General features: G+C 46.5%; 1 long non-coding RNA gene and 1 pseudogene across 1 annotated transcript; one reads left to right on the top strand and one right to left on the bottom strand.

Moving 5' to 3' along the window:
• Nucleotides 1-16: 16 nt before the first annotated feature.
• LOC139003749 (uncharacterized) lies at nucleotides 17-24,529 on the bottom strand. Its single transcript, XR_011470300.1, has 3 exons — nucleotides 24,309-24,529; nucleotides 22,387-22,462; nucleotides 17-339 (listed from the first exon to the last, which is right to left on the bottom strand). It is a non-coding gene; the product is annotated as an uncharacterized lncRNA (long non-coding RNA).
• On the top strand, nucleotides 5,601-6,097 carry LOC139002057 (small ribosomal subunit protein eS24 pseudogene; annotated as a pseudogene).
• Nucleotides 24,530-24,696: the final 167 nt, after the last annotated feature.

Here is a 24,696-nt window from a genome sequence, read left to right as displayed (position 1 = left end):
AAATTTATTGTCTCACAGTTCTAGAGGAGGGAAGTCCAAGATCAAGGTGTCAGCAAGTTTGGCGTCTTCTGAAGCCTCTCTCTTTGACTTAGAGAGGGCCAAACTTTTCACTGCATTCTCACATGGTCTTTCTTCTGTGTGTGCACATTCCTGGCTTCTCTTTGTATGTCCAAATTTCCTCTTCTTATAAAGACACCAGTCAGGCTAGAACCAAGATGGCGGCGTAGGGAGCGGACCTGTGTGTGCTGCTCTCTCACAGCATCATTGAAACTATCAACTATGAAGTAAACAACCGCCACTCAGAACCATGGGGAAGTTGGCCCAGTGGGAGATCTACAACTGGAGGAAAAGAAAGAAGCGCAGTGAGACTGAGTGGGAGCTACGGAGGCACCAAAACCAGAGGTACGCAGTCACACGCCACGCGGGCTGCAAATGGATTCTCGGTTTTTTACGAACCCTCGAATCCTCTGGGCTTGCGCGGGGCGGGTCTCTGAGGCCCCAGATCCCACAGGGAGAGGCGGCCACGGCCTTGCAGTGGTCGGAGAGCGAGGGAAGCTCTGACACGCGGCTGCTCGCCGGCACCGAGGGACAAGAAGTCCTGGTGTCCCGGGGAGGCGAGGGGCGCGGAGACGCCGCCATCGCTATTTCCTCCACGCTGGCGACTCCCTGTGACCCCGCCCTACCCTCAGGGCTGTGCCAGAGGCACAAGAGGGAATGACTGTGCTTTTACAAACTCTCAAATCCACTGAGCTGGTTCGGGCGGGTCTCTGAGGCCCCAGGCCCCAAGGCCAGAGACGGCACGGCCTTCCAGCGGTCAGGAAGCGAGGGAGGCTCTGGCGCTCGGCTGCTCGCCGGCACTGGGGGACGCAAAGTCCTGGAGTCCTGGATAGGCAAGGGGCCGCTAAGTCTCCGCCCCGGTGACTCCCTGTGACCCCGCCCTACGCAATTTACATTCCCATCTGGGCTGTGCCAGACTCACAAGTAGAAACGCCTTTGCTTCTGCAAACTTTCAAATCCACTGAGCTGGTTCAGGCGGGATCATGAAGCACCAGACCCTACGGGGAGAGGCAGCACGGCCTTGCAGCCATCAGAAAGCGAGGGAGACTCTGTTGCACAGCTGCTCGCCGGCACTGGGGGACACAAAGCCCTGGCAGAGAGTCAAGGGGCCGCGGAGACTCAGCCAGTGCTATTTGCTCCGCCATGGCGACTCCCTGAGTCTCAGCCCTAATCAATTTACATCCCCATCCAAGCTGTGCCAGGTGCACAAAAAGACCCACCTGCGCTTTTGCAGCCTATCCCAACAAATTGCAGACTTCAACTGCTCGCAGCCATGAGAGACACACTCAAGAAGCAAACCCAGGAGAACCAGGATGGCGGCATAAGGAAGAGACCTGTGCGTGCTACCTCACACAACAACATCGAAACTACCAAATATCAGACAAACACCTATCATACAGAACCATGGGAAAGTTGGCCCAGTGGAAGCTCTACAACTGGAAGGAGAGAAAGAACATTGAGACTGAGTAGGATGTGACACCAAGTACAGAGCCCAACCCAACAAACTGCAGATTTCAACTCCTCCCATAGAAAGAAGCGCATTGAGACTGAGTAGGATGTGCAGAGGCACCAAGTACAGAGCCCATCCCAGCAGGCTGCAGATATCAGCTCCTTGCATCTGGGAAGGACGCAATCGGGGGGCAGAGTCGGGTCCGGGGCCGGCCAGGGCTGGGCCTGACTCGGCCGGCACTGTGGAACCGCTGTACCAGCAAGCGCACAAACATGCCCACTGGTCCCAGTCTCTTGTGGGGCGCTGGGGGACAGCAGACAGGCAGTCTGTGCACTTGGTGGAGGGCAGGAGTGCTGGATGTTCAACCACCAGGAACGCCTGGAGATTTTGTCTAGTGGGGAGCCGCAGGCAGGGGACAGAGGGCCAAACTTCCTGTTTCCCCGGTAAGGCTGGGATGGCCCCGGTGAGGTCGGGATGGACCCGGTGAGGTTGAAGCGGTCCCGGTGTGGTAGGGACAACCCCAGTCAGGTTGAAACAGCCCCCGTGAGGTAGGGACGACCCTGGTCAGGTCGAAACGGCCCCGGTGTGGTAGGGACAACCCCGGTCAGGTTGAAACGGCCCCGGTGTGGTAGGAACAACCCCTGTGAGGTTGAAACGGCCCCCGTGAGGTAGGGACGACCCTGGTCAGGTCGAAACGGCCCTGGTGTGGTAGGGACGACCCCGGTGAGGTTGAAACGGCCCCCGTGAGGTAGGGACGACCCCGGTGAGGTTGAAACGGCCCCCGTGAGGTAGGGACGACCCCGGTCAGGTCGAAACGGCCCCCGTGTGGTAGGGACGACCCCGGTCAGGTTGAAACAGCCTCGGTGTGGTAGGGACAACCCCGGTGAGGTTGAAACGGCCCCCGTGAGGTAGGGACGACCCCGGTGAGGTTGAAACGGCCCCCGTGAGGTAGGGACGACCCTGGTCAGGTCGAAACGGCCCCGGTGTGGTAGGGACGACCCCGGTGAGGTTGAAACGGCCCCCGTGAGGTAGGGACGACCCCAGTCAGGTTGAAACGGCCCCGGTGTGGTAGGGACGACCCCGGTCAGGTTGAAACGGCCCCCGTGAGGTAGGGACGACCCCGGTGAGGTTGAAACGGCCCCCGTGAGGTAGGGACGGCCCCGGTGAGGTTGAAACGGCCCTGGTGAGGCTCAGACGGCCCTGGTGAGGTTGAGACTACTCCAGTGAGGTTGGGACAAATAAAGGGGACCAGTATGGACTGATGAACAGGGGTAGATACAGAAGCAGAGCAACATTGAACAGAATGTTAAACTACAGTGGGAAGCCTGGGGAGGGTTGGGGGGGGGGATTAAGAGACCAACTGAAGGACTTATATGCATGCAGATAAGATTAACCAATGGACACAAGACACGGGGTGGGGGGGGGCGGGGGGTAGGGGCTGGGAGAATGTCAAGGGGGGGAAAAAAGGAGACATATGTAATACTCTTTGTAATACTTTAAGAAATAAAAATTATTAAAATAAAAAAAATTAAAAAAAAAAAAAAAAAGACACCAGTCAGAGTAGATTAGGGCCCACCATAATAGCCTCATTTAACTTAATCATATCTTTAAAGGCCCTATCTCCAAATGCAGTCACGTTCTGAGGTGCTAGGGGTTACTACTTCAATATATGAAGTTGGGGAGAATGCACTTCAGCCCATATAAGTATCTACTTAGAATGTCAACTCAAGATATCTGTGAGTCCAAAAGGCACTTCAGGATCAATATAACCATCACTCCATCTTTACACTTAGACCTCATCCTCTGCCCATGGGCCCTTCCCAAAATATGGCACCCCTTGAGATTACTACCTCCCATGGTCCTTCCATCACAGGCATGACTCTGAAACCTGTTCACTTCTCTGCAACAAAGTTGGTCCAAACCACCACCCTCATTGGTTTCTCTTCCCCATTCTTGCACAACTCCAGCCCCTTCTCCACATGGCACTGAGAGTGAGCCTTACCGATTCCGCTCTGAATTTCCTTCAGTTCAATTGCACCATTCTCTTCTGTCTGAGGCCTTTGCATGTACTCTGCTTTTCCTGAGATCCCCTCCACCTTTCCCCTAGTAAACTTTTACTTGCTCATCAGTTTTTAGTTTAGACATCATTTCCTCCAGGAATTTCTCCCTATTTCCCCCACCAAAAGGATTGGATTTCTCCCTTTGTGCTACTGCATGAGTAATTAGGTGTCTCCTCCACTGAAGATCATAAGAAGATAATATTCTTATCATCCCTACTGGAGGAGATACCTAACACAGAAAACATGTTTGTGTTGCTCCTTCCCCAATGCCAAGCACTGCATCTAAAATAGATACTCAAAAAATAGTGAATGAAAAAATGAGTGAATGTGCCCTGATCGGTTTGGCCCAGTGGATAGAGCGTCGGCCTGGGGACTGAAGGATCCTGGGTTCAATTCCAGTCAAGGGCATGTACCTTGGTTGCGGGCACATCCCCAATAGGGGGTTTGCAGGAGGCAGCTAATAGATGTTTCTCTCTCATTGGTGTTTCTGACTCTCTATCCCTCTCCCTTCCTCTCTATAAAAAAAATCAATAAAATATATATTTTTTTTAAAAGAAAGACTGCAATTTTTTTAAAAAAATGAGTGAATGTAAGCATAGAATACAGCAAAAAATAATGGATTTACTCAAAAAAGATCTGGGTCCTTGTCTCAGCTCTGCCACTAACCAGCAATGGAGTCTATAGGCCAAAATAAAGTTGGGCTGGAGGATCATCTCTCAAAGTCTCTCTTAGTTCTAAACAGCTATAATTCTTCATCTATGATCCCAGGGAGAATATACTATGCTCATATCCAAGAAAGAGACCTTTGCCTGCTATTGATTCTGACAGAATGTCAATAGCTTGATGGAAATATAAGAGGCCTAGGAACAGTCAGTAATAAAAAAGACTCTAAAAGTCTTCTAAATCAAGACAGTTAAATAAATCATTCCTGACAACTCAAAGAGAAAAGAGAGACACCAAATGCAGTGACTCTTGGTCTCTCCTCTCCACCCTGTGTTCTCTGCTTTGTTGCCCTCCCTTCTACACACATTCAGAGACTCTTGTCCTTAATAATGTGTGTGTGTGTGTGTGTGTGTGTGGTGGGGGGGGGGGGGGGGAGTGTCCCTTAGATTAAGATGATTATGGATCAAGTCCCCAAATTTTCTCTTAGCTTGAGGAGATTGCTGTCTATTTCCAACAAGGAAAACACAATTTGTTTTAAGTAAAGAAAGCTCCTTCCTGGTTTTCAAAAAGCATGAGGGGGAGAGGCAGGTGAAGAAGTTTGATTAAGAAGTCACATCTAGACGGCATTCAGTCAGTCATGGAAAGCAGTGGGCCCATGTGTTATAGATCAAACAAAACCTGGCAGTCTGCCTTTCCCTTATTTTATTTCTCATCTTACATTTGGTTTAGAAGAAGCAACTCTTTCTAGTGTATCTGTGGTGCCTGCAAAACCAAAGAATAACTGTGACTAGGGGAAAAATACATGTTCAAAACTTAAGAAAACTTCAGAGGTCCCTCATTGCACCTGCCTTGTGGGGAAAGCTGGGTTAGCTACAGATTCGCAGAAATTACATAGAAATAAATGAACACAGCACCGAGGATTCTACTCAACATTAGAGCCATGATCCAGCTTGCATATCGTGTTGCAGAGACTGTGCGCACAGAGGGGAAGAAAACACTCTTGTCCTTGAGGTCAGTCTGTTGCAGGAGTTCTCAACCTTGGCTGTCCACTCAGATCACTAGGGAGTTTTGGAAGAAAAAAAAACACTGATGCACCATTGGTGGGGATGTAAAATGCTGAGATCACTATGGAAAACCATGTGATTGTTCCTCAAAAATGTAAAAATATAATTACCATAGGATCCAGCAATTCCATTTCTGAATATATACTGAAAAGTATTAAAAGCAGGGTCACGCATGTTCATAGCAGCATTATTCATAATTGCTAAAAGGTCAAAGTAACACCCAAGTGTCCATTGACAATGAAAGGAAAAACAAAATGTGGTATAAAAATAAAAGGGAAGCTCTTTTCCTCCCTGGCTGCTTGAAGACCAACCTTCATCATGAATGACACAGTAACTATCCGGACCAGGAAGTTCATGACCAACAGACTACTTCAGCGGAAGCAAATGGTCATTGATGTCCTTCACCCTGGGAAGGCAACAGTACCCAAGACAGAAATCCGGGAAAAACTAGCCAAAATGTATAAGACCACACCTGATGTCATCTTTATGTTTGGATTCAGAACCCACTTTGGTGGTGGCAAGACCACTGGCTTTGGCATGATTTATGATTCCTTGGATTACACAAAGAAAAATGAACCCAAACACAGCCTCGCAAGACATGGCCTATATGAGAAGAAGAAGACCTCAAGAAAACAGAAAAAGGAACACAAGAACAGAATGAAGAAAGTCAGGGGGATTGCAAAGGCCAATGTTGGTGCTGGCAAAAAGTGAGCTGGAGATTGAACTACAGAAGGAGTAAAGATTCTTCGGTGACTTTATCTGTGATGGTTGTGCAGATTTTTCATGAGAGGATTAATAAACTATAAACTTAAAAAAAATAAAAGGGAATATTATTTGGTTTTAAAAAGGAAGTAAATTCTGACGTATGATACAACATGGATGAACCTTCAGGACATTATAACTAAGTGAAGTAAACCAGTCACAAAGAGAGAAATACTGTATAATCCCACCTATATGAGGTACCTCAAGTAGTCAAATTCATAGAGGCAGAAAGCAGAGTGGTGGTTGGCAGGGGCTGAGGGAAGGGGGTAATATGGAATTATTGTTTAATATTTATGGAGTTTCACTGTCACAGGATGAAAAGAGTTCTATGGGTGGACAGTGGTGATGGTAGCACAGCACTGTGAATGTACTTTATGCCCTGAACTTTACTATTAAAAATGGTTAAGATTGCCCTGACTGGTGTGGCTCAGTGGTTGAGCTTCATCCCAGGCACCAAAGGTTGCTGGTTTGATTCCCAGTTAGGGCAAATGCCTGGGTTGTGAGCTCATCCCTGGCAGGGGCTGTGAGGAGTCAGCCGCTGATGTTATGCTCTCCCATTGATGTTTCTCTCTCTCTCCCGCACCCTTCCTCTCTCTCTAAAAATCAATGCATATTTTCTTAATAGTTAAGATGGTAAATTTTATGTTATGTGTATTCCACCACAATATATAAATAAATAAGTAAATAAAAGATAAATTTTTAAAAACACATACTCTACTTCTAGCGTCTGATTTAATTGGTCTGGAGTACAACCTGGGCATGGGGATTTATTAAACTGCCCAGGAGATTCTAATGTGCAGCCTAGTTTGAGAACCATTTCTGTGGAATGTAAAAGCCATTGGTCTACAGAGAAAGTACTAAATCTGGAGCTACAATATCTGGGTTCTTCATCATATAAAGCCACATGAGTGCTTTAAACTGTGCTAAGCCTCATTTTCTCTCTTTACTAGAGTCCCGGTGCATGAAATTCATGCACAGGTGGGGTACCTAGGCCTGGTCGGTGATCAGGGCCGATCATGTTCCCCGCCTCCCGCCTCCTCCTTCCCTCGCTGCCCACGTCCACCGCCACCCACCCCTGGTTCCCTGTCCCAGCCCGGAGCCCGCTCAGAGAGAGGAGCTGGGAGGTTCGTTGGCAGGCCCCAAATCAGGCAATCGGGGCCTGCCGGCCAGGGGAGGGATGGAGAGAGGGACCCAGGAGGTTGGCTGCCAGCCCCAAGGAGGGAGGCAGCCCTCGGCACCCCTGGGAAAGGGGCCGTGTCCGCTGTCACCCACTCCTGGTTCCCTGTCACAGCCCATGGGGGAGGGACCGGGAGGTTGGCTGCAGGCCCCGATCTGGTGATCAGGAGGGACCAGAAGGTTGGCTGGCAGGCCCCATTGGTGATCGGGGCCTGTGGGATGGGGGAAGCTCCTGCATTAAGCATCTGCCCCTTGGTGGTCAGTGAGCATCATAGAGACCGGCCGTTCTGGTTGTTCCGTCCTAATGGTTGCTTAGGCTTTTATATAAACTGAGTGGCCAGATTATTATGACCACCCCATCAATACTTCGTTGGGCCACCTTTTGCCTTCAATACTGTGGCGATTCTTGGCATTGACTCCATGAGATGTTGAAAGGTGATGCGAGGAATCTGACACCATGCCTGATGAATAGCACTGTCCAGTTCTGTGAGATTTGATGGTTGTGGAACCAGCTGCCTGATGGCTCTTTTAACTCTGTCCCACAAATGCTCAATTGGATTGAGATCTGGTGATTGTGGAGGCCACCTAAGCAAGGTAAAGTCTCCCTCATGTTCTTGAAACCACTCCTGCACAATATGAGCACCGTGGCATGGCGCATTGTCTTGTTGGTAGAAGCCATCTCCATTGGGATATGCCATCAACATGATAGGATGAACTTGATCAGCAACGATACTTAGGTATGTTGTGCTATTCAGATGTTGTTCCACATGAATTAAAGGGCCCAAATCATGCCAGGAAAGCATGCCCCAAACCATAACACTGCCCCCACCAGCTTGAAGGGTTGTTCTCATGCATGTGGGGTGCATGTTTTCATGCTGTTTCCGCCAAATTCTCACTCTGCCATCTGCATGATGCAACTGGAAACGTGATTCATCAGACCACATGACTTTTTTCCAATGCTCGACTGTCCAATCCTTGTGTTCCTGTGCAAATTGGAGACGTTTTATCTTGGTAACTGCAGACAGCAAAGGTGTTCGAACAGGCCTTCGGCTATTTTGCTGATACTCGCTCCATGGCTCCGAGTGCCAACAATCATCCCACATTCAAAGGCTGTTAGATTGCGTTGTTTACCCATATCTTCAGAAAAAAATCACTTCTACTGTTGTGGTAAACAACCTGCCTCCCTATTTATAATGGTTTGGCCCTCTAGCAACTTCAGCATGAAATTATAGCTAATTTGCCTACAAACGTCAGGTAGTCATAATAATCTGGCCACTCAGTGTATATAGACTAGTGGCCCAGTGCATGAAATTTGTGCATGGGGAGGGGGCTTGTTTCTCAGCCTGACCTGCACCCTCTCCAATCTGGAACCCGTTGGAGGATGTCCGACTGCCAGTTTAGGTCCAATTCCACAGTCGTAAATCCCTCTCGCAATCCAGGACCGCTGGCTCCTAACCGCTCACCTGCCTGCCTGAATGCCCCTAACCACTCTTCCTGCTGGCCTGATCGCCCTCCATTCTGGCCTGATCACACCTAACTGTCCTCCCTGTCAGCCTGATTGCCCCCAACCATTGCCTCTGCCGGCTGCTCGCCCCCAACTGCCCCCCACCGGCTTGCTCGTTGCCAACTGCCCCTCTCTGCCAGCCTGCTTGTCCCCAACTGGCCTCCTGCCGGCCTGTTCTCCTCCAACTGCAACCCCTGCCGGCCTGCTCATCCCCCACTGCCCCCCTGCCAGCCTGCTCGTCCCCAACTGCCCCTGTCTGCTGGCCTGCTCTCCTCCAACTGCCCCCCCCTGCTGGCCTGCTTGCCCCCAACTGCACCCCCCTGCCAGCCTGCTCACCCCCAACTGCACTCCCCCTGCCAGCCTGCTCACCCCCAACTGCACTCCTCCTGCCAGCCTGCTCACCCCAACTGCACTCCTCCACCGGCCTGCTCATCCCCAACTGCCTCCCCTGCCTGCCTGATCACCCCCAACTGCCCCCCCCGCTGGCCTGCTCGCCCCCAACTGCTCCCCCCGCAGGCCTGCTCACCCACAACTGCACTCCCCTGCCAGCCTGCTCATCCCCAACTGTCCCCCCTGCCAGCCTGATCCCCCCCAACTGCCCCCCCCCCGCCGGCCTGCTCACCCTCAACTGCCGCCCCCCCCCACCCCCCCGCCAGACTGATCACTTCTAACCGACTCTGCCTCGGCCCCACCACCATGGCTTTGTCTGGAAGGATGTCCAGAAGGTCTCCCGGTCTAATTAGCATATTACCCTTTTATTAGTATAGATGTATAAATTTACATGGCAAATCCACCCATGGTGTGCTGTAAGGATTCACTTTAAGTTAGACTATGCAAAAGGATTTTACATCTTAATAATCATTAAGACATAATTAGGTGACAGAAAATAACAAGCACACAGAGATCATTTGCTTTTCTCACTGACTTCTAGAGTTCATTCAACTCCCAAAGTGGAATGAATCCCTCTTCCCGTCCCTCAAAGTCTCATAGAACCTATTAGCACAGTGGTCGGCAAACTCATTAGTCAACAGAGCCAAATATCAACAGTACAACAACTGAAATTTCTTTTGAGAGCCAAATTTTTTAAACTTAAACTATATAGGTAGATACATTGTTATTAACTTAATTAGGGTACTACTAAGCTGGCCTTGGCTAAAAACGTCCTCAATCTGATTGAGGTACATTCGCTGAGGTCGACTCCTTCCAACTCTCCCATCCACACTCGTCTTATATACTTGTTTCAGATAGAGAGTGTGGATGGGAGAGTTGGAAGGTGTCGACCTCAGCGAACGTACCTCAAAACAATGTACCTCCCCCGCGCTGCGTATCCCCACAGCCCACCTGTGCCGCGTCTCCCGTTGCCCGACCGACTGGCACCCCCGACTTCTTCTAACGCCACTTCTTCAAAAATAGACTCGCCCAGGCCGAAAACCGACTTCTGCGCATGGGCCACGAAGTTTCAATCGCACTGTATGTGAGCGCCCGCACGTGGTATTTTGTGGAAGAGCCACACTCAAGGGGCCAAAGAGCAGCATGTGGCTAGTGAGCCGCAGTTTGCTGACCACTGTATTAGCATCTATATTTTAGCACCAATTCTGTATCCAAGTGGCCTGTGGTTGCGTCTGCTACTCCGCAGACCTTGTCCCAAAAGGCAGGCCATGACTGATTCATCACTTCAGGCCTCACTGTGCCTAGCACACAGTGGGTGTTCAATACACATTTGCTAGCCCTGGCCTGGTAGCTCAGTTGGTTAGAGCATCGTCCCCATATGCCAAGGTTGTGGTTCTATCCCCAGTCAGGGAACATATAAGAATAAACCAATGGCCCTGACTGGTGTGGCTCAGCTGGTTGGCGCATTGTCCTGTACACCCAAAGGTAGCAGGTTTGATTCCTGGTTAGTGCATGTACCCAGGTTCTGGGTTTGATCCCTGATTGGGGAGTGTGTGTGTGTGTGGGGGGGGGGGGGGGCAAATATCTCTCTCACATTGATGTTTCTCTCTCTCTTCCTCTCTCTCTCTCTTTCTCTCTCTCTCTCATCAATCAAAATAAATAAATGAGCAAACATGTGCTAAATCAGGTTGAACTGTACTACTCAACAGCATGTAAACCTGAGGCATTTAGTGCATGTCAAATATGTCCCTGTCACCAGCAGATGCATTACTCCAAGGACAAGATTTATTTCCATAAATAATAAATTGAATACACACAGAGCAAGGATGGTGGCCCAAAGGACAAAGAGATACTGTGATACCTACATGAGATCACAATCTAAACAAAGGCCCTGCTGCTCCTGACACCCAAGCCACTCAACCATATTCTTCTACTTTAGTGCAAATGCCGTTGCTATAAATGAGAAGGGTTAGCTGGTATAAGTCCAAAATAATAACACATTTTTATAAAATGCAAAGGTATTTTTCCTTGAATTTTTAGGAGATATAAAAGCAGTGAGATGGGTCAACACTCCCAACACACAAAGTCATCTACCGCTGAAATATAAAAAGGGAAAGACAAAACCCACTGCTCCGTCCCATCACTGTTATCCCTCTCTTATTCAGGGCATTGGTTCAAGATATAAACAGCTCAGAAAGGATGCAAAGGTATTGTGTAATTTCACTTGGGCCCCATAAACTCCAACCAGAAATATTAATTTGGGAAGAGATAAGGGGAAATAAAATTACCATTTTAAAAATTTATTTATTTTTGTTAATCCTTACCCAAGCATATTTCTTCCATTAATTTTTAGAGAAAGAAACATTGATGTGAGAGAGACACATTGATTAGTTGCCTCCCGCACGTGCCCCGACTGGGACTGGAGATCTAACTTGCAATCCAGGTATATGCCCTTGGCCGGGAATCGAACTCATCACCCTTCAGAGGGTGGGCCGGCACTCTAACCACTGAGCACTCCGGCCAGGGCGAATTACCATTTTTTTGTGTTTGCTATATGCTAGTTTCTTTATTTTCTTATTACACTCTTACAACAACGAAACCAGATGGCAATATGTTCAGTTACAAATAATAGAAACACTGACCTAAAGTGACTTAAGCATATAGGATTTCTTTTTCTCAGATATAAAACCCTGGAGGCAGGAGCTGCTGGCACTGGCTCTGGGACTCCCCTGATCACTTCTTTATGTCTATTGCCTCTTAGCCACAAGATAGGAGCTCTAGCTTCAGACATCACAGCAATCGATGTTCAAGGCAAATGCTGTCCCAGAAAGGCACTCCCACCGACTTCTGCTTATGGCTGACTGAGGTTCGGTTCTCTACAGTCTCAAATGGGGATTCTTGTGCCAGTGACTACTGAGGGGGTGTTTTCAGTAAAAATTTAAGGAAGTAAAGGAAGCCGTGTACAGCAGAGGGAAGAAGTTAGGCAATGATGAGGGCTCAGCCTGATCCTACCACAGAGTCATCCCATATTGAGGCAAGAGGTTCTGGCTTTGGAATCCCCATATCAGTCCATCATTGGCTGCAGGCTGCTTAGGATGTGTGGCATCATCTCCTAGTCATTTCCAAAGGAGGCTCCTTTGGTTGAAAGCACCTGGGGCATAGGCATGTTGTCGCAGTAGCGCAGAGCTGGACAGGCCACCAAACAACATCTTCTACAATCTTATGGTCCAAAACAAGGTTACATGGTTGCCTCTTTAGTTAACAAGCTGATTGCAGCAATGACCCTGGACCAAAAGGGGACATCTGACCCAATCTTAGATGATCAAATGCTCTTCCCTGGAATTTGACCCAGGTTTGGTTAAATCCTGTCCTCTAAACAGTAGATAGGTCAAGGGAAGTAGTCCTTCCTGGGACAAAAGGAAGGACTACTTGGCATTGTACCCCTACCTTCTGGAATCAGCATCAGAATTTGATTTTGACCATCCAGTCCCATGGCCAGCAACCATGGTGGAATTGCCAATCAGAGGGCACTTCCTCCAGGCCTGAGAGGAGGACCTGTTAGAAATAGGTCTTTCCCTGGAATCCAAACATTCTTCCCTGGAATCCAAACCTTGAGCTGAGTGACTTTGAGGTTGGAAATGAATCATTTACCCAAAGAGGCTGTCTGGTAGCTCTTGCCAACTGATTCCTAGTTCTATCAAAGACTACCCGTCATCCATTTTTATCCAGTTCTCTGAGCTCCTCCCGGTTCTACCAATACTGCCCCTTTTGCTAAAATCAGCCAATGTCTGTTTCTGTTCCTGCACCAAATGACTCGTTGATGTAGTCCCCAAAGACAAATTGTAAGCTCTGCCCTAGGAAGCATAAACTGCTTACAACTCCCCAAATTGCAATTTTCCAGTCTCTAAAATGTTAAGGTCCACCAGGTGCTCATTATATTTCACTGAGGTCCAGGATCTGGGATTTGTGCACATTTTCACGGCTGCTATATTCATTTCCATGTCACCTACAGTCAAGCTTCAGTGGGAAGTCTTTCCACAGCCATTTCCTAAGAAAGCCACAATATTTCCCAAGCTCCTAAAACATAACCTTTTAATTATTATTTGATAGAGGAAACATTGTTTGCTGGATTTTTGGATCATGCTTTAGCACAGGATATGCTGGGGGAAATGAGCATTAATGCTTTGGTGCCATGGCTGACTGAAGCCACATAGATCCACTAGGTTATTTAAATGTCGTGGGAGGTTTTTCAAGATGGCTGAGGAGTAGGTGGAAACTATACTCACCTCCTCCTGGTACCAAAACATACAGCTAAATGATAGAGCAATCAACCTGAATGACCAACTGAAAGATAGCTGAATAGGAGTATTATACCCCAGGATTTATAGAAGAAACTACATAGAAACTGGTAGGAAGGGCAGAGACACAAAGAGGGCTGACCCCTACACCCATGAGCAGTGGCTGAGAAGCTGGAAGGATAGCTTGGCAGCAAAAGTCTCAACTGAGAAGCACATACTACCCCTCACCAGTACTCCTAACCCAGAGCACCAGGGCCAGGAGGTGGCACCTGCCCAGTGTCTGGCAGTGAAAGTCAGGAGGCCCCTTTCTGCCAGGAAGAGGAGGGAGTCTGCTAGAAACCCAGGTGCTCTCCTAAAGGGCCAGGGCACAAGAGCTTGGTCTCTGCAGTCAATTGGGGTTCTGGTAGAGGGCAGGCGACTCAGGGCATACAGAGTCATAAGGAGAAGACCTGGATGGCGTAGCCCTGAAGAGAGATCTGGAGGGTCAGCGTCTGAGTCAATATCCCACACTGCCCTCAGGAACCATCTTCCCAGGGTTGGTCACTCCTATTCTTATAGCACCAGCCTAGGGAGTGCACTAACACAGTCCTCCAAATACTGGTGGCACCACCCTGCCAAGCTTGAGTCCAGCAGAAAGGACTCTTGGCTGCACCCAATAGGGACCTTTGGTCTGCTCTTTTTCTGGAGAAACTTTTGGCAGACACTCAGAGAGACATTAAACTGCAAGGCTTTACAATGGGGGCCAGTATTCCCTCCACCTGCAGGCTCAGTCGTTCTGTTCCATTTTCCCAAGTCCTGGTGGCCCCATCCTGCTGAGCTCGGATCTGTGGGGAGAAGGGAACACCACTCAGAGTGGGAACCTTCTAAATGCATCTTCCCTCGCGGTCCAAGACTCGAGCAGGCACAACTATGCAGCTAAAGGGAGACATAGAACTCACTCCCCTCCTGCCAGTCCCAATGAAGGACTGTCTTGATCTGTTTTTCCAAGTCCTAGGGGCCTGCCCTGTTGAGCTTGCTCCTACAGTGGGGACAGCTGGTTGCACCCAATCTGAATCTGTGGTGCGCTCCTCCAGGGGAGCTAGAATTGGGAACGCTAGCAGAGACTAAGTGGTATGGCTCTGGAGTAGGGGCCACATTCTGCCCATTGAGTGCCTGACCACACTGCACTCAAGTATGGGACCCACTAGCCCTGTCTCCTGAGCTGGTTGTTCCTCCTGACTGAGCTTGCACAGAGTGGAAGAGGCAGTGGGGCACAGCCAACTTGGGCCCACTCTACAGTCTTTTTTTCAAAAGTCTCTGGAGGAAATCCAGGCAACCTCAGGGGGTGACAAAGTAGCTGATAGGTGGACATCTACCTCAGAGAGCCTTGGACCTTTTATTGATCTGTCCCCATCTCAGGGCTGCAGGAAGCCCAACCTTATACACAGCTTGGTGGCCCCTCCCATGCACACCAAGCCCAGTAGACACGGCCATAATCAGTGAATAACGTGGTAGCTCCAGACAGGTAGCCCAAGGTCATTTACACAACATCTGACACCAACCTGCACAGGAATCCCATCGAAGTGGGCCCAGAATTAATACAACCAATGGTGGGCTTCAAACCTCGCCAAAGCTTGACCCAACTAGCCACAAAACCAGCACACCCAAAGGGGACTCCAGCAGGTACTAGAACCTGCTGGGAACAACTCCATCTCAGGGGGCAGCCCCTAAACAGTGACTCATACACAGTGAACAAGATCTGTCCTTATAGTCAGCCAGCCTGAGGATTAACTCCACCCATGAATGGGCCAAAGCATTCAAGACTCAACTACAACAGGAAGGGGCACATAACCCATACAAGAAAGATTTCTGGAGTACCTAGATAAGGTGATCTAGAAGGCTGCACCTCTGAGACCCACAAGGTACCTATATCAGAAAGCCCTCATAACAAACTTGGAAGTCACAGCAGATCTATCTAATACGCAGAGTTAAACACAAAAAGGCAGACAAAATTGGGAGACAAAGAAATATGCTCCAAATGAAAGAACAAGAGAAATCCCCAAAACAATGGTTATAAGGATGCTCAAGGACATTAGGGGAAGAATGGGTGATCTCAATGAGAACTTAACAATAAAAGGAAAAATAATCTATCTTAGGTTTATTATCATAGTTGTGGCGAAGTTTCACTGGTGCATAAGTAAGTCAAAACTTACCAAATTGTAACTTTAAATATGTGTGGTTTATTGTATGTCAATTAAATCTCAAGTTAATAAAACAGCCTATTATAGGACCACACATACTTGGCAGCCCAGCACAGATTTGAAGTTTTCTTATATATTATTTCAACTGATGAGGAAGGGAATTTATTACAATTTTTTTGTCGTTGCAAGTGGCAGAATCTCAATTCTTTCTGGATTAAGAAACAAAAATGAAGAGAGGATTATTGCCTGGTCTGGTATGAATATTACCTTACTTATAAGCTAGTAAGTTAGCCTGTTACTATTCCATGAATGCTGGCAGAGAACACAAAATTCCTGGATCTACTTATGGCATAACAAGCAGCATGAGTATCAGCATATTTACCTAGGTTCCCTTAACCCTGAGCCCTTCAGAGGTGACACAGTATGACTTAGATGGATGCTCTGCACACAGAAGGTTTTAATCACAGTTGAGGAACACTGAGCTCGGGAAATCCATCGGTTTTCTGGCAAGCAGTAAGAAAACCTTCTCTTTATCCTGTAGGCAGACATCACCTCATCCTTCAAGATTGTTTGCTATGAACATAACTATGAGAAATGGCCCAATAAAAGTGGTCAGGGCCTTGTGTTCTTAGTACACTCAACATGATGTATACAAGTAAGAGGGACGAAGGAAGGACTGTCTCCCTCAACAATTATTAGGTAATTTAAATGATAAATTCCAGAGATAACTCCATAGCTTTAGGCACATCTGGATCAAATAGCTCACATGATGCGTTTATGCTTCTTTCCATCTCTCAGCAGTTTTTCCCATTGTGTTAGCATTACTGTCAGACAGAATTTTATGTGGTACAACTACCTCCTATCAGCCTAGCTTGGGTAACTTCCCTTTCCCTGATCTGGGACAAGAGGGTAGTCTGCTTTTAATTGGCCCAGGTCAGAGCACCTTTGCACAGCTGGGCAGGTTAGGTAGTATACAAAGTACCACATGTAAGGGAGCACCATTCGTTCCAGATATCACACATCTGTATATGAACTACAACAATTTCTAATAGGTGGAAGTAAAGTGTCCTGAGGAAGGTGCTGTATGGGTAGCCCTGGCCAGGGATATGTGTCCATCCCCATGCTGGGAGGTGGGATCAATCTTACCCAAGCCACCCAGAGTGGTCCACCACCCCCATGACACTGAGAAGCATTTATTAGGAATGGGAATGGATGCTGGACAGACAAAACAACAGATACCTACTATAGGCCAGTACTGTTATCCCTACTTTCTAGTTGAGGACCCTGAGGTTCTACAGTTAAGGAACCTTCCCAAGTCCCATAAAACACAGGAAGGGACAGACTCAAATCAAGGAGTATCTGATTCCAGAACACACCCAGTTTCCATTCAGCCATCCCAATTCCTGATCCTTAATGAAGCAAGTCTAAGCTTATTTATTTGGTATTCAAATCCCTCCAATAATTGCTTCCATTCTACCCACCTAAAGGGCCAGAGCACAAGAGCTCGACAATCTTTACTGCCCTCATTCATTCCCGTTAGGAACCTATGCTCCTTCAAATATTCTCATTTGAAATTACCATTCTCCCAAAAACTCAAAGCTGTATGCTTCCCTAAACTCCAAGCTCTGTCCACAAAACAAAGATTTTACATTGGTTTGAAATAACTCCAACTCAGCACTCAATTTTCCCAATGGGGCTTAACTGCTGAGAAGACAAAGATTATGTCTTTCCTTATAAGACACAGTAGACAACTTCTGTAGCATCTGGCCAGCCCCAAACTCCTCTTCTCAAAGGTCTTTCCATGCCCAACAAGTGAGGGAGGAGCCCTAGAAGCCAGATTGAGTTGAGTGAGCCACCTGCCTGCACTTAGCTGATTGGACTGGGAATGATCAGCTGACCTAAGCTGGCCCAATCAGATTTTTTCTCCGCAGACGTAGGCTTGAAGCTGGTCTGGCCACAGCCTCCTCATCATAGTGTGGGTTGGTTACATTGTCCCTGGGCTATGGGCAGCAATGAGAGCCAGTCTGCAGAAAGGAAGCAAATAAAAACTCTTTATGAGAAAGAATTGGAGAGTACAATTGGCCTGTTCCTGGAGGCTTTGTGGTTCCTGACTTCAATGTCAGGGCCTGCTAGCACTGCCTACCCTTGTTTTCCATGTGAACCCTCTGGACTAGTGTGAAGTAAGTTCTGTCTTGTGCAAGCCAAAGAGCCAGGCTAACCTACCCAAGGCGGGTCTCACAGTAAGTAAGCATTTACTTTATTTTACACATGGTGGATACAACAATAAGGGAAGTGGTTTACATGCCATTACTCATTCCAGGGCATCCAGCCACTCAGTTGCCAGGGTTATTTATGTTTGTACTTTAGAGATGGCAAAAGAGGTACTGGAGGAGGAAGGCCGGTGACAGGGTGGCAGGCGGCAGAGTCCCGTGATTAATGCTGACCTCAGGAAAGGCAGGGCAGCAGGATGGCAGAGGAGCAGGTTGTGGAAGCTGAGACAGATCTAAGCTGAGCCAGTGGGAGGGGAAGTGAGAATTGCTCCCTGAGTCCTAGCCAGGCACACAGGGGCAATGATGAGGCCATTCACCAAGTCCAAGAAAAATGAAGGGGAAGGAGGAGATCTGGGGAGAAAGATACCTGCACAGGCTTGTCTCCCTTTTCTGAATTTCTGTAGCATAGACAGCCATAGAGACAAATTTTTAAAATCACCTGCTTTCCATCAGGGAGTCAGATTCTCCCTTTTATTACACCATCTCTTTTCTCAGATTTGATGACAGCCTTCCATTGGACTTTTAATCTGACAAAACTGATACTAAAGGAGAGGAATGTACTAGTTGAGGCCTCAAGGTTATGTCAATCTTGCTGGTTCTCAGTGGCCCACATTTTGTGTTGGGCCCTGCATGGGTGAGGCCATCTGGTGAATCTGGACCAAGCCTAGGGATGTAGGGACTCTCTCTCTCCCCTCTGGTTTTCTTCATTTTTCCACTAAGGATTAAATATTGTTTGTCTCACCAAGGTAGACATCTCAGAATAAACAGTCCTGGGAGAACTGTATGACAGATCTATAACGGTATGTCACTAGCTAATTCAGAAAGGGGGAGAGCAGGGGTCTGATTTGGGGTGGTACAAAAAGGAAAGAGAACAGAAGACTCCGAGAGTAAATAGAAGGTTTAAGAGCTCTATGCCTTCATGAATACTGTTCCCTCTCATTCTTTAACCCCCCTCCTTTGCTTTCACATTCCTACTCTTGCTTCAAGACCCAACGCAAACAATGTCCCTTTTTTCTTGATATCTCCTTCATACTTATCCAGGAGCACAAGTTTCACTCTCCCTTTTCCAAACACTACTATGGCATTTATCAAAAGGGTTTCTGGCAGGACAACCAAGTTGTTAAGCACACAAATACTGGAATTAAAATCACCTGGACCCAAATCCTGGTTTGGCCACCTATCAGCTGAGTGACCAAGATCCTTACTTTCTTCATCTATAAAATAGGATAATACTACATGCCTCATAGGGTTATGAGGATTAAATGTAATGTGCTTAAAAGGGTGTCAGGTGTCTAGTAAGCACTGTGTAAGGGTGAGTTATCATTAATATTATTCCCCTTTCTGGGCTACTATCACCCCAACACGTGAAGCCTGGGTTTGATTTTATCCTTGGCCTCCAAATGTGACACTGTTAACTGAATAAATCTTTGCACTTGATCAGTTGACTGATAGCCCCAACTACCTCTGCCCCAGGACTGAATTTCTGCTTGTCTCAGGAAGCCTCCCTTAAAGCACCAGGTCCCCAGCCTGTCTAATTCCTGCTGTCCAGGGTCTCCAAGTTCTACTCACACCCTGCCTTGGAGTTACTCTTATTAAATTTCCAGTTTCAGCCCAACCTCCCAGACCCAGACCTGACTGAAGCTCCCATGCCTGTCCGTCAAGGACCACCTCTTCTGGCTGGCTGATCTTTTATGTGTCACTCATTTTGGCACCAACCCTACAGCTAATAAATCCTACTCTAAAATAACCCCAGAAAGGCAAGGACAACACTTTCTTTTTAATTACACAAGAAACACGTGGAATAAATTCTTATTTTCCCCCTACCCCCCAAAAAAAGAAAAAAGAGAAGACAAAAAAAACACAACCCTATAAAGATACAGAAAATACAAAGCAAAAGCTCCCCACATTCATTCATACTCCTCTCCCCAGAAACCAGCACTGTCATCAGTTCACTGTCTCCTTTCAGACCTTCCTATACCCTTTAAGCATGTAAAGAAATTGTCACTTTATTTTGGTTCTTTTTCTATAAATGGGATTGTTTAGGGGCTTCTTGGTTGCAGCTTGTTTTTTTCATATAGCAGTTAATCTCCCAAGTTGCAGAAGATTTTGTGGGATGGCTTACATAGTTCATTTTCCTGTTGAAGGACATTGACATTGTTTCCAAACTAGATAATGATTTCATTTTAGTACAGCTTCCATTACATGACATTATCATTTTTAAAATATATATATATATTATTGATTTTTTACAGAGGGGAAGGGAAAGGGAGACAGATAGAGAGTTAGAAACATCGATGAAAGAGAAACATCAATCAGCAGCCTCCTGCACACTCCCTACTGGGATGTGCCCGCAACCAAGGTACATGCCCTTGACCGGAATTGAACCCGGGACCCTTCAGTCCACAGGCCAACGCTCTATCCACTGAGCTAAACCGGTCAGGGCAATACATTATCATTTTAAAAAGTATAAATTTAAATCAGAATAAGTAATAAAAAAACATTATTCTGGGTATTTATGAAATTTGGTATTCCAATTTTTTATTTTTATAGCTGTATACAACAATAATCATAAAAACTGCATTCCTAGATTTGTTTCTATATACTTAAGTAGCATTATAATAAAAATAATTTAAGAGAGGAAAAATGTACAGGGTCTATAATCTGCAATTCTTAATAGAGACAAGCTTTTTAACCTTGAGCAAGTGTATTAGTGATATTGCTGTGTAATAAATTACCCCCAAGCCTAGTGGCTTAAAACAACAAACATTGCCATGGCCAGTGTTGCTCAGTGATTGGATTGTCAGCCCTCGCACTGAAGAGTCACAGTTTCAATTCCAGTTGCAGGTTAGATCACAGGCCTGGGTCGAGCAAGTTCAGAAGGCAACCAATTGATGTGTCTGATATCAATGTTTCTCTGTTTCTCTCTCTTTCTTTCTCCCCCTCCTCCTTCCCTTCCACTCTGTATAAAAAATCAATGAAAAAAATATCCTTGGGTGAGGATTAACAAAAAAATTTTTTTAACACATTTATTATCACAGTTTCTATATCAGCTCAGCTCTGTTGTCACTGGGTCCTCTGGTTCAGGGTCACACAAGTGCAATCCAATTGTCAGATAGGCCTGGGGTCTCTGCTGGCTATTGGCCAGAGGCATTAATTCCTTGTGGTGTTGGCCTTTATAGGGCTACCCCCATTGTGGTAGCTTACTTCACCCACACAGAAGTCTTAGTCTTTTTGTAACCTAATCTTGGAAATGATGTTCCATCCCTTTGGCCATATTCTGTTCATTTAAAGTGAGTCAGTAGGTCCAGCTTTCACCTGAAGGAAGGGGATCACACTGGGAAGAACAGCAGGAGGAGGTTTCATTGCAGCCATCCTAAAGATACTTATTATAAGTCACTTGGCCTCTCTATATCTCAGTTCTATTATCTGTAAACATCTACCTCATAGGAAACATTGTGAATATTAAAAGAATTAAAATATGTAAAGTGCTTAGCACAGTATCTGGCAGAAGATGAGCACTAAAGAAATATTAGCTAAGTATGGATACAAAAATAATGCAAATGTATATATATACTCTGTGGCAATACTCAGTACGTACTAGGTTCATGGTCATTGTTCATGAAATACTAGCATTAAAAGACCCATAATTATTCAAAAAAAGTTAGAGCATGTGGAAATTACCCCAGAAACAAAAGTACTTTATAAAGATGAAAGTTCCTACCGTAATTATCAGGGGGCTTCACAGCCACCTTCAAATTTCCCACAAGCTTTCCCCACATTAGAAATTCCCAAGCAGCAAGCTCCAATGACATCCTGAGTCATCTCTAAACCTAAACAGAAAAAGCCAACCACACTTTGCTCTGAAAATGCATACCATTAGCCTGATTGCAGAAGTTGCCCAATTTGCAAAAGCACACAATTTATAAGTTACAGAAAGAAGGGCAAGAGCTTATCTGCCTAGCTGGAGCCTTTCTCATTCTGCTCAGCAGTATAGGTGAGATTTGGGGCTCACCTGTGAGGGGTTTTAAAAAAACAATATTCACTGATATTTTAAGGAAAGAAAGGTTATCCAGTACACCCATAGTCTTTAAAGGGTTATACAGAGTGGGAGACGGGTTAAGGAGAGGTGTCCTGCTTTGCACATGTCCTTTTTATGCAATTTGGGATGCAGTGGGTGGGGGAAGGAGGCCAACCTGTCATGCAACAGGTATGATAAATGAGTCATAAATCAGGAGCTAATAAAAATCTGGACTCCCCCTCCCCCTTTCATTTCCTCGAGGCCTCAGAGTCACCCATTAAACACAGCCCAGCAACTCTCCAGGGCAGATAAACCTCACAATAGTATGCATGGCCTCCTGATAGAGAGTGCTCTAGCTCACAGTGTCCAATGTGCAAAGGCCATCTTTCCCTGTATCAAAAGTTCCAAGGAAGGACTGGAAAGGCCGGCCTGGCAGCCTGGAGGGGTCACTAATGTGGGTCAACCAGCAGCCTGTTCACTCCCATCCCACCTACCTTCAACAGCTGCCAAAGGAGTGCAATATCATGAAGGTGGAAGCAAGAAGAAATTTCTCCATACCATGGGAGGCACCTGCCAGGGTAAGAGTGGATGGGTTAGTTGTATTTTTGGAAAAATAAACCAAATCTCTCTGCAGATAATTGTTTTTCCTGTTCTTTGTTTCAACACCTCTGAAACCAAATTGCCTTTTGAACTAGTTCCTCACTGACTGGAACACTGAACGCTCATGTCAACATGACAAGGTGGGGATCCCACTTCTCCAATGAGAGCTAGTGAGCCCTGGGCATGGAGGACACCTGCACTGAAAGGCCAGAGGTGGAAGGAAAGGGAAGGAACCTTGGTAATAAATTCCACTGGCTTGGGTGTTAAATTAAGAGTGGAAAATATTATATTTTCTCCAATAAAAGTGAAACTGTGGCTGATTCTTTTTTCTGTTGTCACTATTATGTTCTTTGTGATATAAAAAGGCACAAATGGAATAATAGAATATGATTTAATTTTTTCCTCTGAAGACCAGCTAAGGAAAGAATTTATGTAAAGTGTGCCCACAAAATTCAGTGCTTTATTTCAGGCTGTGCAACTGTTTTCTGACTGTGTTGAGTGTGCTAATCTTAACTCCTTAACTAGACTATAAGTAGGAGTCGGACATAACTGAACGGGGTATAGTCTAGTTAAGTAGTTAAGAAAAAGGACTCTGGAGCTTTTCCCAAAGATTATCAGCTGTGCGATCCTGAGCAAATTAATCTCCCTGTGTCTGAGTTTCAACTATAATAATGAAGATGAGAACAATAGTACCCATCATGTAGACTTGTTGCAAAATCCTGGTACGTAGTGGGCACTCAATAAATATTAGTTATTATTATTTTGTATTCCCCCTTCAAAACTCTGACTCACCATGGTACAGTGCTGTTCAAAAACCTACAGTGGTTACCCCTTGTTACTGAGGTACAGGGCTTATCAGGTCCATTGAGACTACATGCACCATCCCCAACCCCCAAGCTCAATGCTCTCCTAAATGCATTATCTCCCTGTGCTTTAGCTCCTGCTACAATGTCTTCACCCCCACCCCACCTATTCATCTGAAATCCTCTCCCATGAGTGTGTGGCTATCCTCATTGCTCCCTTACTAGAAGGTAAACTGAATGAGAACCATTCTCAGAGCACAAACAAGGACTGTACATAACAAATACTCAGGAATCATTTACTGAATGATTGAATAACATCATATCTATTAATTTTTTTTCAAGACTCAGATCATATTCACCAATCCCATGCATGTAGTCCTTCTAAGAAATTAAGATTAAACTTAATTTTTTCTAGATTATATATATATATATATATATATATATATAATGTTTTTAGGGATTTCAGAGAGGAAGGGAGAGGGAGAGAGGGATAGAAACATCAATGATGAGAATCATTGATCAGCTGCCTCTTGCAAGCCCCCCACTGGGATAGAGCCCTGACCTTGAATGGAACCAAGACCTCCTAGTTCATGGGTCGACACTTAACCACTGAGCCACACAGGCCGGACATCTAACAGCATATTTCTTAAACTGATTTATTCACAGATAATATTAATATTAAACACTAACAATATTTTTAAAATAACTAACATTTAAGCAATGTTTATGATTGGCATATATCAAACTCCTAATTCTCACTATCCCACCTATGAGATAGGTACTTTTTTCATTCCACTTTTACAGATGAGGAAATTGAGGCACAGAAAATTACAGAAATCCAGAGTCACAGAGATGGTAAGCAGAAAGCACCATTCTTCACCCAGTCCTGTCTCTTGCTCCTTATCACTCACTGTCTCTCCTACAAAGAATATCTGAATCCCGTCCAAGTGGCCTCTTCCTCCAATTCTGGTGTCAGTGGCTCAAAGTATGAAAAGCAATTTAACCCGGAGCACCTTAAATTAACGTGTGGTTCACTCGGCAAGGTGAGTGTCTACACCTCGCATCAAAGCCTTTAACTTCAGCGGGAATCTCAGATGAGGACGCAGCACGCTAAACTGGGGGGTTACCCATTGTCTTCCTGGGGCCTCACGACCCAACCCGTATTTCTGGCATTTCTAGGGGGTCTCGAAATCTCATTTAAGAGACTAGGGGCCCAGCGGGCCGCGCCACACGCCTTCCCCAGGCACCGGTGACTCAACCCGGGGAAGAGAACCGCACGGTTTTTTCAGACCCGTCCAGGTCCCGCCCCGCCGTCACCCCGCCCACGCCCCCTTGAAGTTGCCCTTCTGGTTGAGCTCTGACGCGTCGGCCCGGCTCCCCCGGGGGTGGCCCCACGGAGTG

This window comes from Myotis yumanensis, unplaced genomic scaffold (genome assembly GCF_028538775.1).
Source record: "Myotis yumanensis isolate MYYU_CA2020_CCGP unplaced genomic scaffold, mMyoYum1.0.hap1 SCAF_2, whole genome shotgun sequence".
In the NCBI taxonomy this organism is placed as follows: domain Eukaryota; kingdom Metazoa; phylum Chordata; class Mammalia; order Chiroptera; family Vespertilionidae; genus Myotis; species Myotis yumanensis.
The sequence above is the reverse complement of the archived record's forward strand: the minus strand, read 5'-3'. Positions and strand labels throughout refer to the sequence as shown.